The 19,042-nt window shown below is 40.8% G+C and overlaps 1 long non-coding RNA gene across 1 annotated transcript; it reads right to left on the reverse strand.

The window, feature by feature from the left end:
* Positions 1-2,552: 2,552 nt before the first annotated feature.
* On the reverse strand, positions 2,553-4,443 carry LOC139190580 (uncharacterized). Its single transcript, XR_011574890.1, has 3 exons — positions 4,105-4,443; positions 3,911-4,003; positions 2,553-2,764 (listed from the first exon to the last, which is right to left on the reverse strand). It is a non-coding gene; the product is annotated as an uncharacterized lncRNA (long non-coding RNA).
* Between the last annotated feature and the right edge of the window lie 14,599 nt (positions 4,444-19,042).

Consider the following 19,042-nt stretch of genomic DNA (forward strand, 5'->3'; position numbering starts at 1 on the left):
TCACTTAATATAATTCGGGTTCGACAACAACTATAGGATCTCTCGCACACCGTGCATGCATGCAAGGATGCAATATATACGTCAATATATATAATTCTTTTGTTTTTGTTTTTTGTTCTTTTGTGCTAGCAAACATATCGTATATTCTCATTTATTTATAGGGCAAAGATCATCAACTGTCTTGACCTTATGCTGATTATAAGGTATATCTACTTTAAAATCAAGGGCTGAATTACAAAGGGGCGCAAAAAAATTCAAAAGTTGAGCTTAGAAACAAAGAATTAATATTGTTTGGCTTCAAAACGTCATAACTTGAACTGATTCAATAGCAACATGGGGAGTACTTTAATTTTTTATAATACACATGCATGTCTTTTTTCTTCTTGACGTGAAATTCATATACTCTCAACACTATTCCTTACATGTAATAATTTTTTAAGTCTAATACATGAACAACACAAAATTAGATGAAGTGAAGCATGTGTGACCGTTGAGCTTCACACATGGATCAAACTATTTTGATAGCATAAAGAAAATTGAGATTTTATCATAAAGTCAATTGGCGAATTAAAAATAACCAAACTCTTTATAAACACGTACAAAGCCTAATATGTGAACAACACAAAATTAGATGAAGTGAAGCACATGTGACCATTGAGCTTCACATATGAATCAAACTATTCTGATAGCATAAAAAAAATTAAGACTTTACCATACAACCAATTAACAAATTAAAAATAACCAAACTCTTTATAAACACTTACAAAGTCCCTTAGCTCTTCTATATGAAATTCATACTCTCGAGCGTGTCAAATGCTGTGCCTATACATCATACATGCATATGCACGTATAAAATATGAACAATTATAGGGAAAATAAGGAGAAGAAGGCAAAGCTGGTCAAGTCCAAATTGACCTGCAGGTTTGATTAGAGATCGATGCGCATCCTCTTAAGAATAGTTGAATGATTTTTGAGGACCTTTGACCGTATCAATCACACATTATTGATAATTATTATTATTTCATTATAATAATAAATAGGAATCTATTCTACTAGGAGAAGAGCCATTGTCAACTTTTTTTTCCCCATTATTTTTAATTTTGCCCTCACTGTTTTTGATACACATTATTGACAAAAAGGAGGGTAAAATAGTAATTATGTACCTTTTGACAAAATGACAATCATATCCCTATTTTTCTTATTTTACCCTCTTTTTTTTTTTTTTGAGAAAATGACAATCACATACTTATTTTTCCAATTTTACCCTCACTTTTGATACACAATATTTACATAAAGAGGACAAAATAGGAAAAAAAAGGTAAAAATTGACAAGGAGGCTTCTCTTAATAATAGTATAGAAAAAAATATGCATTTATTAAAAGAATTATTCACACACACAAAATATGTGCTCTTTGCTAGTAAATAAATTATGGTAAGGCCTTGGACTTGGACTATTTTATTTATATATCTTATTAATCCGCACGGCAGCACAAGGCCTTTGTCATTGGCGCCGGACTTGAATCTTGCACTGACAACACCCACTACTATATTTGACAACGTCACAATAAATTGCACCGTTTTCTTCTTTGCCAAGGAATTTAAACTTGAAAAGCAGTTTTCTATGAAAATACTTGTCTCATAAGACAAAACATATAGTATAATAAGAATTAATAGAGGCAAAATACAGTTTTTTTTTCTCTTTCTATTTTTTAAAAGTGGACCAGATGATGGTTTCGTCACGACAGTCCATCATTTCGGAGGTCGGGAAGACTCACAGAGGCATTTCAGCTTCTTCCTGACCACCATCGTGTAGTTCACCAACGACATAACTAAGGACGTGTTGTGTAGAATACAAGCCTATACTTGGAAAGACTCAAATTACAATTTCATACCTGTGCAGTAATATTTCATTTTATAGCGACAAACAATGTTGTTTTTATTTAACGTTCAAGATACAATTAAGAAAAAAAAAATATTATGTTTTGGTACAACAAGTCACTACTATTCGAGTTCAAACAAGTAAGTAACAAAGTTATATGTACACTCATTTGTGTTGGAAAATTAGTTGTTTATTTTTATTATTTGAATTTTAGGCCCAGTTCATTAAAATTAGATTTTCGTTTCCTTACTTATTAGGGATTAGAGGATTAGAGTTAGCTTATTACAAATAGCGAGCTTTGTTAACCAATAGTTAACAAGTCATTCATAATGTAGCATACCGGATTATGTAGCCGTCACGACAATCTTTTGTTCACTTAATAAAATTATATTAGTTTATACTTGGTTTGTCGTTTTTTAGTTATGCACTTTGATATTCAACTATTTGAATATGCTAATATCTGGAACTTGAAAAAGAAATCTCATAGGTTATCGTATAACACTGCTTGGCTATTCTTATCGTTGTATCACATATTATCGAACATATTATGCGTGTGATTCCAGTTAGGATGACACACCCCGACCAAAGATCAAGGCGTGCTGGGCGTCACGTGATGGTGATGTAGCCATGTGCACAGTGCGGAAGTAATACAGATAAGAAATATACAAATAAATAAAAATCAAAAGCTACTAATGTGCACTAATAAGCAGAAAGTGATAGGAGTGAGATACAAGAGTAAATACTCCTAATCAGAGCATAGAAAGTCTAGGTGCAGTCCAGTAGGATAAGTACAAGTTATACAGTACCAGAAGATATCCTACGAATATTTTATTCTGTCAAAACCGCCGAGATCCTCAATGCCACCAACAGCAAGTCAACCTAAACCTGGAGGGGCGCAAAACAGAAAACGTGAGTGGGCAAAAACAAAGGTTTTGAGAACACATTTAACTTTCAAATGCTCTAACCCATTGTTGTAAAACATGTATACTATATATCAATTCCAATCATGCTACACATATTCATAATCATAAGTATGCCATGCCAAGATATAAACAGAATAAGTAACTTAAGTGAAAATAAATTCATGAAAAATAATACATTAACCGGAACCCCTACAGAAGTCTGTACGGCTGAATTCATAGCTCATTAGTCAATCTAGCCGGAGTCACTGCAAATGACCTATACAGCACTACATTGCACACAAGTCGGAACCACTGAAAAGGTTTGTACGACAAGACTGGGTGTAATATAATTATGATCAATATTACGCTCTCATGATAGCTGTGCGATAAATCGCTAGTCACCTACGAGTCGGAACCTCCTATAATGGTCTGTACGACAAGACTGTGCACCTAAATTGGATCCAATGTGAGCATAGGGTGCGAGAGGTGACATTATATACAGGCATGTGCCATATCTCTTGCTAATCACTAACACCGGGGTGCAGGTATATGAGCTCTATGCTTCTCAATTAATCACAACCGTTATTCACATTCATAATCCATAAACTCACCTGGGCTTACCTAAGCATCCACAGAACCACAATTATATAAAATGCATCATATACTAATTCATATACTGAACATAAATTTATATGCATGGCATTTCAAGGCATACTTTCATTTAAACGCATTTTCTGGGAAATTATCAAGTATATAAGTATATACTGAAAACCAAAAGCCTACACACTAGTATGTCGAAGGGTTGTAGCCCCCGAGTCACCTTGACTGCGCTCGTTCTCGAGATAAGTCTCACCTATATGCGAAACAACTATAAAAACGTTAATTTAAAGCACATAACCAATATTAGCTAATAATTTCTCATACATTGCTCGAATGGGATGTTTGAATATACCAACGTGATCTACACAACCTCACGAACATCCCCATATTTTTAGAAAAAATTTCTGACGTCCCATGCGCCGACAAGGGCATGGCAACACGCGCAGGGACCCTAACGGAATCCTTTAAACTCGTTAGGAATATTCCGTGAAATATTCCGTTAAAAAGTAACAAAAACCGTTAATTCTACCTGACGGCGTCAGAATATTCCATCAACTCTGACGAAATATTCTATCTTCTTCTCCGGTTAGCCTCGTCGGTCGCCGTCGTCGTTCACCAGAAACTGGAAAATCACGAAAACCTTCATATCTCGTCCAATTCTCAACCAAATTCCACGAAACTTGAACCAAATTGAAGCTTAGGACAAGTAGAACAAAACCTTACCTTTCAAAAGTCCTAAAACCGACGGAACTCGTCGAAAAATCCTTCGATATTCCGGCTAAATCTGCAACTCCCTATTCCCGAGCTTCCCAACGTCCAAATCACTTCATTTTTCTTCTCTGAGCCTCGTGAAGACGATCTAAAGCTCCCTATAACTTCAAAACTCTAAGAAAACTACACATTTACGTGTGCATGAACAATACCTCAAATCGGAGGTTATGGTTTCTCGGGTTTTACAAGCTTTCAAGTCCTAAAAATTGTACGAATGGACTCAGGAGCTTGTAGGGAACAAGAACATCACCTTTTTAACGTTGATCCGAGACTGGTTGAAGGAGTTTGAGGTTGACCGTACGGTTTGTACGGAAATGGAAGAAAATCCGAGAGGGAAGAGAGAGAGAGAAAATTATGGGTGCTTGTGTGTGGTCATAGTTGGTCACAACCAACAAAACTAATTCCTAAGTGTTCCAAAAAATTAGGAAAATCTTTGAATTGGTCCAAATAAAACTTCACCTGCATGACCATACAAAACGTCCAAGGGTAAATATGTAATCTCACGCCGTCGAAAATAAATATTTCGGGACGGGCTGTAACAATCTACCCACCTTATAAAATTTCGTCCTCAAAATTTATACAACAAATACATCCACTAATAGTCATAAAACAAGCGTGGATACATCTCTCTCATCCGATCCTCTGTCTCCCAAGTAGCCTCTTCCACTGAGTGATTTCTCCATAATACTTTCACCAAAAGCACTGTCTTATTCCTCATTTCCTTATCTTTCCAATCCAAAATAGTCACTGGGTCATCATCATAAGTCAAATCCGAATTAATTTCCAGCGGTTAAGGAGGTATTACATGAGAAAGATCTGAGACATAATGTCGAAGCATCGAAACATGAAACACATCGTGTACCTTAGACAACTCTGAAGGCAACTCAAGTCTATAAGCAACTTCACCAACTCTTTCAGTGATCAAATACGGCCCAATATACCTAGGACTTAACTTTCATTTCTTTCCAAACCACACAACACCTTTCCATGGTGATAACTTTAAAAACACCCAATCACCTACATTATACATCCGGTTAGTGGCATGTCCATCTGCTATACTCTTTTGTCGATCTTGGGCCGCTTTCAAGTTAGACTTAATTACCTGAATATTCTGAGTAGTTTCATCCATAATTTCCGGGCCCACCAAAACTCTTTCGCCAAGTTCTGACCGGCATAATGGCGTTCGACAAGACTTGCCATAGAGTGCCTCAAAAGGTGTCATACCAATACTCGAATGGTAACTGTTGTTGTAGGCGAATTCCATCAAATCCAAACAATCATGCCAACCATTGCCAAACTGCAGCACTGAAGATCTTAGCATATCTTCTAATGCTGAATAGTCCTCTCAGATTGTCTGTCTGTCTGAGGATGATATGCCGCACTATAAAGTAATCTTGTACTAAAAGCTTCCTGGAATGTTATCCAGAACTTAGAAGTAAATCAAGGATCCTGGTCGGAGATAATATCAACTGGAACACCATGGTACTTCACAATCTTCGATATGAATAACTTAGCTAATCGGCTTCATGGGTATTTTTCCCTCACAGGAATAAAGTGTGCTGACTTAGTAAGCCGATCAACTATCACCCAAATGCCGTCATAACCATTCTGTGTACGAGGAAGCTTGTACACAAAATCCATGGTAATATTTTCCCATTTCCACTATGGAATGGGAAGTGGCTGCATCAACCCAAACGGTTTCTTCCTTTCAGCTTTAACCTGTTGGCAAATGGCACACCTACTCACATACTCGGCAATTTCTCTTTTCATACCCAGCCAATAATAAAATGGTCGAATGGTATGATACATCTTGGTACCTCCTGGATGCATTGCATATGTCGAAATATGTGTTTCGTCAAGGATTTCTTTCTTTAACTCTGCATTATTCAGCATATACATTCTGCTCTCTTGCATAAGCATACCATCAGTTTCTCGAATTCTGAAATCTTTCTTTTTCCCCTGATTCCTTGCTTGAATTATTTCCTGGGTTTCTTCATCATTCATCTGGGCCTTGAGCACACAATCAATTAAGATTGACCTAACTTGAAAATTAGCAAGCAAGGCTTCCTCTCGATCTTCCACTCCTAACTCTACTCCAATGGACCTCAAATCTGCAAGGAGAGGAACATGACAATCATAGATTGCATTAAGTCTAACTGGAGTCTTCCTATTAAGTGTATCCGCCACTGCATTTGCATGACTAGGGTGATACTCAATCGTGCAATCATAATCACTAAGTAACTCAATCCACCTCCACTGCCGAAGATTAAGATCTCTCTGAGTAAAAAGGTACTGAAGACTCTTATGATCCGTGAAGATCTTACATTTCTCACCATAAAGATAATGTCTCCAAATCTTCAAAGCAAATATGATAACCGGTAACTTCAAATCATGAGTAGGGTAATTCATCTCATGAGGTTTCAACTATCTTGAAGCATAAGCAATCACCCTACTATGTTGCATCAATACACAACCCAGACCATTCAAAGAAGCATCACTGTAGACCTTGAAATTACCACCATCATCCGGGAGTGTTAAAACATGTGCATAAGTGAGATAATACTTTAACTGTTGAAAACTTTGCTCACAATTGTCATCCCACTCAAACTTAACATCTTTCTTGGTCAACCTCGTCAATGGTAAAGCAATCACTGAAAAATCCTTAACGAACCATCTATAATAGCCTACAAGGTCAAGAAAACTCCATACTTCAGTGATGGTTCGAGGTTGCTTCCAATTCTCCACAGCTGCCACTTTTTGAGAATCAACTTGGATACCTTAAGCTGATATAACATGTCCCAAAAATGCCACTTGATCTAACCAGAATTGGCATTTGATAAACTTAGCATATAACTGGTGTTCCCTCAAACTTTTCAACACCAATTTAAGATGTCTAGCATGCTCTGCTCTAGTCTTAGAGTATACTAGAATATTGTCAATGAAGTCCAAATATGGTTGGAATACTCGATTCATTAAATCCATGAAAGCTCCTGGTGCATCAGTTAACCCAAATAGCATCACAAGAAACTCATAATGACCATATCGAGTCTTGAAAGTTGTTTTAGGGACATCTTCACTTCTAATCTTCAACTGGTAATAACCAGACCTCAAGTCAATCTTAGAGAACACACATGCACCTCGGAGTTGATCAAACAAATCATCTATACGAGGCAATGGATAATGGTTCTTAATTGTTACCCGATTCAATTGCCTATAATCAATGCATAGCCTCAAAGTTCCGTCTTTCTTCCTCACAAATAAAACTGGAGCTCCCCAAGGTGAAGTACTAGGTTGAATAAATCCTTTATCCACCAATTCTTGCAACTGAACTTTCAATTCCCTCAACTCAGCAGGAGCCATTCTATAAGGAGTCAAAGATATAGGATTCGTGCCTGGAAGTAGATCAATAACGAACTCCACATCTCTGTCTGGCAGCAATCCAGTTAAATCGTCAGGGAACACATCCGGAAAATGCCTGACCACACACACATCCTCCACACTACTAGGAGCATTATCATTTAACACCACATGAGCCAAATATTTCTGACAACCTTTCGACAACAATCTTTTGGCTTTCATGGCAGAAATAACACCATGCCTCACCCCGCTAGGCTCTCCTCCAAATGTAACTTCAGGTAATCCAGGATGATGAAAGGTGACTGCCTTTCCATAACAATCTATTTTGGCACGATTATAATGTAACCAATCAGTGCCCAAAATCACATCAAAATCAACAATGTCTAACAGAATAAGATTAGCTGGCATAACAACATCCTCCACCATCACTGGACATCCTAGATATACCCGATCCACATAACATCTCTCCCCTCTAGGCATAGAAAACTCTAAATCATATCCTAGAGGTGTAGGATGAGGTTGCGTCATTTGAGCAAATGTATGAGAAACAACAGAATGCATAGCACCACAATCAATCAATACTCTAACAAAATGACCAAAAATATTTAATGTACCCATAATTAAATCAGGATTGTTTTGAGCATCTTGCAGTGTCACGTTATGGATACGTCATTGATTCTGCTGTCGTCCACCACGACCTCTACTAGCATAAATACCTCGTCCTTGTCTTGGCTGACCAAACTGCCTTGAAGATCCTGCACTGCTAGCAGCAATCTCTACCTGCTGGGGCTGTCTCCCCTGGTACCACTGGGATCCACCTGCTTAGTGTGGCTGATATGGTATAAAACCTCCCTGATACTGAAGGTAACCACTCTGATAATGAGGGTCATGCGAGTACTGATACTGCCTTGAAGCATAAGAAGCAACGTCACCCTGATAATGATAAGCACATCCACGACCAGTCTGAGTATAACCACTAGGTCCTGAAACTTGCTGGGTTGGTGCATATGGTGGTAAGGAAGGCTGTTGGGGCCTCTGCTGAATTTGAGGGCAATGTGCAGCCCTATGCCCCATCTATCCACAAGTATAGCATGCATTGCTGCCTCTCCTGCACTCCCCAAAATGCCTATTATTACACTTGCGGCATAAAGGAGCACCTGAACCACCAAAGTCCATCTGCCCTGAAATCCCAGGCCTTCAGAAAATCTACCACCTCTCCTCTGCATATTAGAGCTCAAGCCTCCCCTGGAAAAACTGGAACTAACACCACTTCTCTTAAAACTCTGGATCTTACGAGGCCTTTGAGATGATTAACCTTTACCTTTATCATCTTGCCTCTGGTTCCCGTTCTTTTCTTCTTCATCTTCACTTTCACTGGGCATGTTCTCTAAGTCCTCAATCCGCAGTAACACCTGATAAAACTCCTTGTATGTGGCACAGGGAGTTGATGTCGCTATATAACGTCATTTCTTCTTAGTACCCAACCTAAAACGATGGAGCATCTCGACCGGATTAGCAGCAACCTCCGGATCATATCTAGACAAATTAGTGAACCTTCTATAATACTTATTTGCTGACATCTTTCCTTGTTTCAGATGCGTAAACTCTTGTTTCTTGCGATCAATGTACTTAGGGGGAATAAACTTTTTCAAAACAATTGTTTAAACACCTCACAATCTAATAAGACTCTTGTCTCCACCAGGATGCAGGCTCTAGACCCAAAAACCAAGTAGTCATGTTGACCCACCTATCAAGAGGAATATTCCCCTAACTTTGCATCACAAGAAAAGTCTTCTCAACATGATTAAGCCACTTCTCCGCTCCCTTATGTCCTTCATTTCCAATGAAATGATTTAGCTTCAGATTATACACAGTCTAAATAGGTGTCCTTTGAGGATGACTGCATGAAGACTGAATGGCATTAGCTATAGCTTCCCGTTATTGGGCACTATTAGGAAAACTAGGCTCAGCTGAGTGATGTGGCTCTCTACGAGGCGGCATAGTTCTGACAGAAGACACCACAATGATTAGATCATTCACAAGATATACAGGACTGCTAAACCAACGCTCTGATACCAAACTAACACACCCCGACCAAAGATCAAGGCGTGCTGGGCGTCACGTGAGGATGACGTAGCCATGTGCACAGTGCGGAAGTAATAAAGATAAGAAATATACGAATAAATAAAAACCAAAAGCTACTAATATGCACTAATAAGCAGAAAGTGCTAGGAGTGAGATACAAGAGTAAATACTCCTAATCAGAGCATATAGAGTCTATGTGCAGTCCAGTAGGACAAGTACTAGTTATACAGTACTAGAAGATATCATACGAATATTTTATTCTGTAAGAACCGCTGAGATCCTCAATGCCACCAACAACAAGTCAACCTAAAACCTGGAGGGGCGCAAAACAGAAAATGTGAGTGGGCAAAAACAAAGGTTTTGAGAACACATTTAACTTTCAAATGCTCTAACCCCTCGCTGTAAAACATGTATATTTTTTTCCCAGAGATAGAATATAAACATATACATTTATATATATATATATATATATATTTAAATTCCAATTATGCTACACATATTCATAATCATAAGTATGCCATGCCAAGATATAAACAGAATAAGTAACTCAAGTGAAAATAAATTCATGGAAAATAATACATTAACCAACACCCCTACAGAGGTCTGTACGGCTGAATTCATAGCTCATTAGTCAATCTAGCCGGAGTCACTGCAAATGACCTATACGGCACTACACTGCACACAAGTCGGAACCACTGAAAAGGTTTGTACGACAAGACTGGGTGTAATATAATTATGCTTAATACTACGCTCTCATGATAGCTGTGCGATAAATCGCTAGTCACCTACGAGTCGGAACCACCTATAATGGTCTGTACGACAAGACTGTGCACCTAAATTGGATCTAATGTAAGCATAGGGTGCATGAGGTGACATTATATACAGGCATGTGCCATATCTCTGGCTAATCACTAACACCGGGGTGCAGGTTTATGAGCTCTATGCTTCTCAATTAATCACAACTATTATTCACATTCACAATTCATAAACTCATTTGGGCTTACCTGAGCGTCCACATCACCATAATTATATATAATGCATCATATACTAATTCATAGACTTAACATAAATTTATATGCATGACATTTCAAGGCATACTTTCATTTAAACGCATTTTTTGGGAAATTATCAAGTATATAAGTATATACTGTGTTGATGCACAAAACCAGAAGTCTTGGTACAACGTAAATCCAACCGTGAATCTGCAAGTAATGTAAATAACACAAGATGTATCGTGGTTCACCCCAAGGTTTGGGCTACGTCCACATTGAATATGTATTTCTCTGAGAGTATTTGTGAGAGAATGAGCTCTGTAAATGAAGAGCTTTGAGAGGGGGTGAGAGGCCTAGGGTTTGTGAGGGTGAGAAGGCCCTTTTATTGAATAAGGACTCCTCCCCTAATTACATATTTGCCCATTCCTTTATTACATAATTACATTTAAGTCCCTCGAGTATTTATACGAGGTCTAAATACGAGGCCCTAAATATGGTATAAACAGTAGTCCCCCAAGTCTTCAGTCAAGAGAGTCTTTTGGCTGGAGACTTGAAATTCAGTCCATGTGTGGGCCGAAGTAACTAGATGCTGTTCTTGAAATGATGTTCGATATAAGGCAGTGCTCAATCTGAAATGACGCTAAACTAGAAGTAGCACACGTTGCGAGGCTGCTCGGCTCGTGGCTTATGTTGCCTTGGTTAGCTCGGCTTGTGGCGTTTGAAGGTGAGGGAGTCCCTTTTATAGAATAAGGGCTTACTCCTCAATACATGGATGATGGGTTAGAGTTGATGCTCTCTAATGGTGGTGAGGGGAGTCCCTTTTATAGAATAAGGGCTTGTTCCTCAATACATAAATATGGGTTCGGAGTGATGCTCACGGCGAGACGGTTGCTCAGTAGGCGATGATGCTCTCCAATGGTGGTGATGGAGTCCCTTTTATAAAATAAGGGCTCACTCCTCAGTACATGAACAATGGGTGCTCTCTAGTGAAAGTGAGGGAGTCCCTTTTATAGAATAAGGGCTCGCTCCTTAATACATAAATAATGGGCTAAGTCCACCAAGTATTTTTCATGAGGCCCAGTTGAGGCCTAATATATGGTACATAATGTAGTCCCCCAAGTCTTCGGTCAATAGAGTCTGTTGGCTGGAGACTTCAAATTGAATCCATGTATGGGCCGAAGTGGCGGTTGTTCGGATGTGGTATTTGTATACCCTGCACTGAAGCTTTGTAAGTGAAGCTTTGAAGCTAAAGCTCTGTAAATGAAGCTTTTAAAGCTAAAGCTTTTGTAAATGAAGCTTTTGAAGCTATTTGACATGAGTGATGCTCATGAATGTTTGATTGACATGAGTGATGCATGGATGTTGACATGAGTGATGCTCATGAATGTTAACATGAGTGATGCTCATGAATGTTAACATGAGTGATGCTCATGAATGTTAACATGAGTAATGCTCATGAATGTTGACATGAATGATGGTCATGAATGTTTATGTATGATTGTCATTAGTGATGCTCATTAATGTTTATGTATGAATGACATGAGTAGTGTTCATGTATAATTTGGAGTACTAGGCGTACTTTTGATCACCTGGTTGGTGGCATGAAGGAGAGTACGGGTTGTACATTTCATCACCTGGTTGGTGGCATGAATGGCTAGTTACCAAATTAGAGTACGAGTTGTACATCTCATCATCGGGTTGGTGGCATGAATGACTAGTTGCCAAATGATATTAGAGTACGGGTTGTACATTTCATCACCTGGTTGGTGGTAATAGCGGCAGGTTGCCGAATAATTTTGGAGTACTGGGCGTACTTTTGATCACCTGGTTGGTGGTAATAGCGGTAGGTTGCCGAATTATTTTGGAGTACTAGGCGTACTTTTGGTCACCTGGTTGGTGCTATTTTGGGCTTATGGGCCTTCGCCCTCCACAACATTCCAGCCCATTTATTTTGGGCTTTGCCGTTTTTTTGTTTTTTTTTATTTTTTTATTTTTACCCTCTAATGGGGTTTATACAAATATCTCCGAAAGATACAAAAAATAAATTACATCATTCAAAAATAAAGAAAGTAAGTCACATCATTCTGGTGGGGTGTTTATTCCTTGCTTTTGCTTTCTTTTTTACTTTCTCTTTTCCTGATGCTTTTCTTGATCTCCCCACTCCTTCTCTGTCTACCTTGATTTGTAAGGTATCTTTTGCCAAACCCACTTGTTTTGGTCGTGCCCATCCATTATCTCTGTCTCTGTCTTTTCCTTTTTCTATTTTGCTTTGCTTTTGCTGTCTTTTAGAAGATGGTAGACAATAATAGCATAATTAATAATAGAAAACTTATCTTCTTCATTGTAACCCAATCAGGTTGGGAAGAGGACTACTGCAGCTGCTCGATTTCAGCCCCAGCCGTGTAGGCCAGAATAGGATCGAGGCCACACCGGCTGGCCCATGGAGGATAGGTCTCAGATGGTGCGTGTGGTGTCGATGGAGGAGGTGTCGATGCGCTTCTGCTCCGCCTAGTTCCAGTCGAAGGGGGTGATGGGCCTGCAGAACTCGGAGTTCTTGTTGCCGTCGAGGTGGGTCCACCCTCACCAACATCCCCGGGAGGTTATAGATACAAACCATGATTGGATAATATTTTTTTATCACTGAGGAATGTAGAAGGACTAAGGCGCATTTCATGGGATGGGCCAGGTGCGTTGAATCTTTCTTTAAACCCGGCGAATTGCATCAACCATCAGAACATACCCGACTTCTCCAGCCCAAAGTTCCGATCACCTAGCTTCGCCGCCTGCTCCCGATGAAGTCGGTGGGATCTGTCGGCGGGATCTGTTATTAACCAGGATGAAGTCATTGCCGAGGCCGTTGTATTGACGAAGTGGCAGAATCCGGCTTATTTGCAGTTAAGAAAGGAAGGACTCCATCTGTAAAGAGCCTGATTGTAGTTGTTAAGGAGCCATTCTGATGTCGGCAGCCGTGGGAAGGCGTTACGGAGGTGTTGGGCAAGAAGAAGATGGGCAGTGTTGGTGGCGGATGGGGAGAGCAGAGCGTATCCCCATGGGGATAAGTGTGAGAGGTCGAGCTGGGCAACTGTAGTGAAGCAAATAGGGATCCTGTGCAGATTTGTTCTTGTTTTTATGTTTTTTGTTTCTGCTCGATAGGGTTCTGATGCCCCTTGCTTTCCTCCTAGCCTTCCTCTTTGCTAATAGAAACCAAATCCAGAGAGTTGTTGTCTCACATGTATATATGTGTGTGTTGTTTGTTGCGTGCGGCCGAGCTCACGTGGAGAGATCCATTGTTGACCCCAGTTCTTCGATTATCGTTTCGCAAAAGCAAAAAACCCTCGAAGATCTGTGGGCTTGTGAGGAGTGTTTGAGATTTGGATCTTTTTTGTTTCTGGGTTTTTGTGATTTTGCCGATTCACGGCGGAGGTAAAAAATTGAGAGAGAACCGACATAGCTTTTCGTGTCGTTTCCCACAGACGGCGCCAAATGTTGATGCACAAAACCGGATGGTCTTGGAACAACGTAAATTCGACCGTGAATCTGCATGAAATGTAAATAACACAAGATGTATCGTGGTTCACCCCAAGGTTTGGGCTACGTCCACACTGATTGTATTATATTTCTCTGAGAAGTGAGGGGGAGAGAGAGAGCTTAGAGCTTAGGGGGTGTGAGGAAGCTTCGGGTTTATGAGGGTGAGGAGACCCTTTTATAGAATAAGGGCTCCTCCCCTAATTACATATTTGCCCCTTCCTTTATTACATAATTACATTTAAGTCCCTTAAGTATTTATACGAGGTCTAAATACGAGGCCCTAAATATGGTATAAACAGTAGTCCCCCAAGTCTTCAGTCAAGAGAGTCTTTTGGCTGGAGACTTGAAATTCAGTTCATGTGTGGGCCGAAGTAACTAGATGTTGTCTTGAACTGATGTTCGATATGAGGCAGTGCTCAATCTAAAATGACGCTCAACTAGAAGTAGCATACGCTGCGAGGCTGCTCGGCTCGTGGCTTATGTTGCCTTGGTTAGCTCGGCTTGCGGCGTTTGAAAGTGAGGGAGTCCCTTTTATAGAATAAGGGCTCACTCCTCAATACATGGATGATGGGTTAGAGTTGATGCTCTCTAATAGTGGTGAGGGAGTCCCTTTTATAGAATAAGGGTTCGCTCCTCAATACATAAGTGAGGGGTTAGAGTTGATGCTCGCAGCGAGGCGGTTGCTCAGTAGGCGGCGATGCTCTCTAATGGTGATGAGAGAGTCCCTTTTATAGAATAAGGGCTCGCTCCTCAATACATAAGTGATGGGTTAGGAGTGATGCTTGCGGCGATGCGATTGCTTAGTAGGCGGCGATGTTCTCTAATGGTGGTGAGGGAGTCCCTTTTATAGAATAAGGGCTCGCTCCTCAATACATAAATCATGGGTGATTTTTTAATGAAAGTGAGGGAGTCCCTTTTATAGAATAAGGGCTCGCTCCTCAATACATAAATAATGGGCTAGAGTCCCCCAAGTATTTTTCATAAGGCCCAATTGAGGCCCAATATATGGTACATAATGTATTCCCCCAAGTCTTCGGTCAATAGAGTCTGTTGGCTGGAGACTTCAAATTGAATCCATGTATGGGCCGAAGTGGCGGTTGTTCGGAGGCGGTATTTGTATACCCTGCACTGAAGCTTTGTAGGTGAAGCTTTGCAAGTGAAGCTTTGAAGCTAGAGCTCTGTAAATGAAGCTTTCGAAGCTGGAGCTTTTGTAAATAAAGCTTTTGAAGCTGATTGACATGAGTGATGCTCATGAATGTTTATGTTGATTGACATGAGTGATACTCATGGATGTTGTCATGAGTGATGCTCATGAATGTTAACATGAGTTATGCTCATGAATGTTGACATGAATGATGGTCACGAATGTTTATGCATGATTGTCATGAGTGATGCTCATAAATGTTTATGTATGAATGACATGAATACTGCTCATGTATAATTTAGAGTATTGGGCGTACTTTTGATCACCTAGTTGGTGGCATGAAGGAAAGTAAGGGTTGTACATTTCATCACCTGGTTGGTGGCATAAATGGCTAGTTGCCAAATTAGAGTACGGGTTGTACATTTCATCACCTGATTGGTGGCTTAAATGGCTAGTTGCCAAATGATATTAGAGTACGGATTGTACATTTCATCACCTGGTTGGTGGTAATAGCGGCGGGTTGCCGAATAATTGTGGAGTACTTGGTGTACTTTTGATGACCTGGTTAGTGCTATTTCGGGCTTATGGGTCTTCGCCCTCCACAACATGCCAGCCCATTTGTTTTGGGCTTTGCCGTTTTTTTTTTTTTTTTTAACCCTCTGATGGGGTTTATACATATTACCCTCTGATGGGGTTTATACAGATGTCTCCGAAAGATAATAAAAATAAATTACATCATACATTTGTTAAAAATAAATCCGACCCTCTGCTCAATAGGTCATGCCCATAATTCCCTTTTATGCATGCTATCACCATCGTAATTATGTCTGCTTTTGCTTTCCTCTTTTCTTTTCCTCTTTTCTTTTCTGCTTTGCTTTTGCTTTCTCAGAAAATGGGAAACATGCATGATAAAAGTGTGGGCATCTTCTTTGTTGCTTTTCCTCTCCCGCTTTGTTGGTTGTAAATGTCAGTATACTCCAATTGTAAAAGGACTGCATACTGACCCACGCCCCCAAAGGCAGCAGTAATCAATATGTTTTTTTGCTGACCGCTTCCGTCCAGCTTGATCCTAGCAGATTTCGTGAGACACTGGTGAGCTGTGAGGGTAGCAACATGTAAGCCGACATCTTAAGTGTGTTAAGGAGTGATGATTTTTTCTTTTTAATAGCACAGTGGGCCATCCATAAGTGTAAATCTGTCATCTATGAGTGTGCCAAGGATGGCAGACCACGCATTGCCTCGTCAGTGTCCCACTATGGTATTTCCATACCCCAACCACCCCTCGCATCGAGGGCGCTCCTTTCCGGTCCCGCTCGAGTCCCATCAATATTATTTGTCGCCACTAGATTCACTTTTACCACCTCATACGACCCCACAAATTTGGTTTTACATGCCACTCGTCCCACTCGCATCGTGTTTCGCGCAACTACCCACTCACATCGCCGTCGGCGCTACCGCCGCATACTATCAACTTCATCTTGCTTCTGCTCTGTGAAGGAATTTTCTGGGTTGGTTCTGGAATTTCTAGAATTTGGGATTTGGAGGATTGGGAGGCGGCCTCCTCAGTGGTGCTGGTCTATGTGGAATAACAGAACGGAAAAATAGGCCATTTACCCAACACACCCTTGCGTTCTGTGCGTTTCTTCAACAGCACCTGATTTCTTCTTTCCACGCTTTGGCTTCTCAAAGGGTTGATGAACTTGGAGACGGTGGATGAAAACCCTAGGCTGGGAGGAGCCACATGGGTTTTGGATATTTACGATGATTGGGAGCAGGGTAGAAGGCAAGAGAGCTCCAATGGTGCCACAGTAGTAAACAGAGGTGACGGCCCTGTAGAAAGTGCTCTATCTCTCTGTACTTAGAGCGCTTTCTGACGGCGGAGGCAACGGGGTGGGTCACGGGCGGAAGGAACAAAATTCAAGATTTAGCAGATCTTGAAGAAGAGGAGGAAAGCTTCTGCCTGGTTTCAGAACAGTCTTCAGCATCGCTCTCATCCCTGCCACAAGCAGTGGTGGCGACATCATGGTCCACCGATCCACAAGGTTTGTCAATGGCGGAAGAAGACTCACGGTTCAGTGACGCCATAGCCAAAGGTATAGTCTTTCCGAATAGCTTTATCATGTGGCCTCCTCCTCCTTCACCCTCAGACGACATTCTTGTAATTCGATCAAAACCCAGAATGTCATGGAACAGGTGTTTGCGGCTGAGAGCTGGAGCGCGGATCTTGGAGAGGAGATGGTGTGGAGAAGATGACGAGGAACACAGGTGTGGGGTTCGTGGTGGCGAATCCGAGAGAGGACGGAGATGATGGTCCTTGTTAGTGGGCTCCGGGAGGTGGGTGCGGGCCTGGGTATATGTCTGGGCTTGCAGCTGCTGAAGCCTGAATCTTTTGGTTTGGATCTACTGAGGCGTGATGGGTGTTGAAGCTGGAGAGGTGTCAGATCCGGATCATCGGGCGAGTTGGGCTGGGTTAACGAGTCAGCAGGCTCGGAGGTGGAGGGAACGTCTAAGAGAGACGAAGGGAGAAGCTGAGACCGTGCAGCAGAGAGATGAAGAGACGAGAGAAGCTGACGTTAAAGAGTGATCTGATGGAGAGTTGTGATTTTTGTTAGGAAAACGGGAGAGTGTCGGTGCACTCACAGAGAGACGCAGAGATCTGATGAAAATGAGATGATGGTTTGATGGGTTTTTTTCTGGGTTCTTTTTGCAGATACACGAGGAAGATTGTGAAGGTTTCACGGTGGTGTGATGAAAGATTGAAAGAGAATCGACGTAACTTTTCGTGTCGATTCCCACAGACGGCGCCAAATGTTGATGCACAAAACCACAAGTCTTGGTACAACGTAAATCCGACCGTGAATCTGCAAGTAATGTAAATAACACAAGATGTATCGTGGTTCACCCTAAGGTTTGGGCTACGTCCACATTGAATATGTATTTCTCTGAGAGTATTTGTGAGAGAAGGAGCTCTGTAAATGAAGAGCTTTGAGAGGGGGTGAGAGGCCTAGGGTTTGTGAGGGTGAGGAGGCCCTTTTATAGAATAAGGACTCCTCCCCTAATTACATATTTGCCCCTTCCTTTATTACATAATTACATTTAAGTCCCTCGAGTATTTATACGAGGTCTAAATACGAGGCCCTAAATATGGTATAAACATACTGAAAACCAAAAGGCCACACACTGGTATGTCGAAGAGTCGTAGCCCCCGAGTTGCCCTTGACTGCGCTCGTCCTCGGGATAAGTTTCCCCTATATGCGAAACAACTATAAAAACGTTAATTTAAAGCACATAACCAATATTAGCTAATAATTTCTCATACATTGCTCAAATGGGATGTTTGAATATACCAACGTGATCTACACAACCTCACGAACATCCCCATATTTTTAGAAAAAATTTCCGACATCCCACGCGCCGTTAAGGGCACGGCAACACGCGCGGCCACGGGCAGGGATCCTAATGGAATCCCTTAACCCCGTTAGGAATATTCCGTGAAATATTCTGTTAAAAAGTAACAAAAACCGTTAATTCTACTTGACGGCGTCAGAATATTCCGTCAACTCTGATGGAATATTCTATCTTCTTTTCCGGTTAGCCTTGCCGGTCGCCGTCGCCTTTCACCGGAAACTAGAAAATCACGAAAACCTTCATATCTCGTCCAATTCTCAACCAAATTCCACAAAACTTGAACCAAATTGAAGCTTAGGACAAGTAGAACAAAACCTTACATTTCAAAAGTCCTAAAACCGACGAAACTTGCCGAAAAATCCTTCGATATTCCGGC

This window comes from Malus domestica, chromosome 13 (genome assembly GCF_042453785.1).
Source record: "Malus domestica chromosome 13, GDT2T_hap1".
Classification (NCBI taxonomy): Eukaryota; Viridiplantae; Streptophyta; class Magnoliopsida; order Rosales; family Rosaceae; genus Malus; species Malus domestica.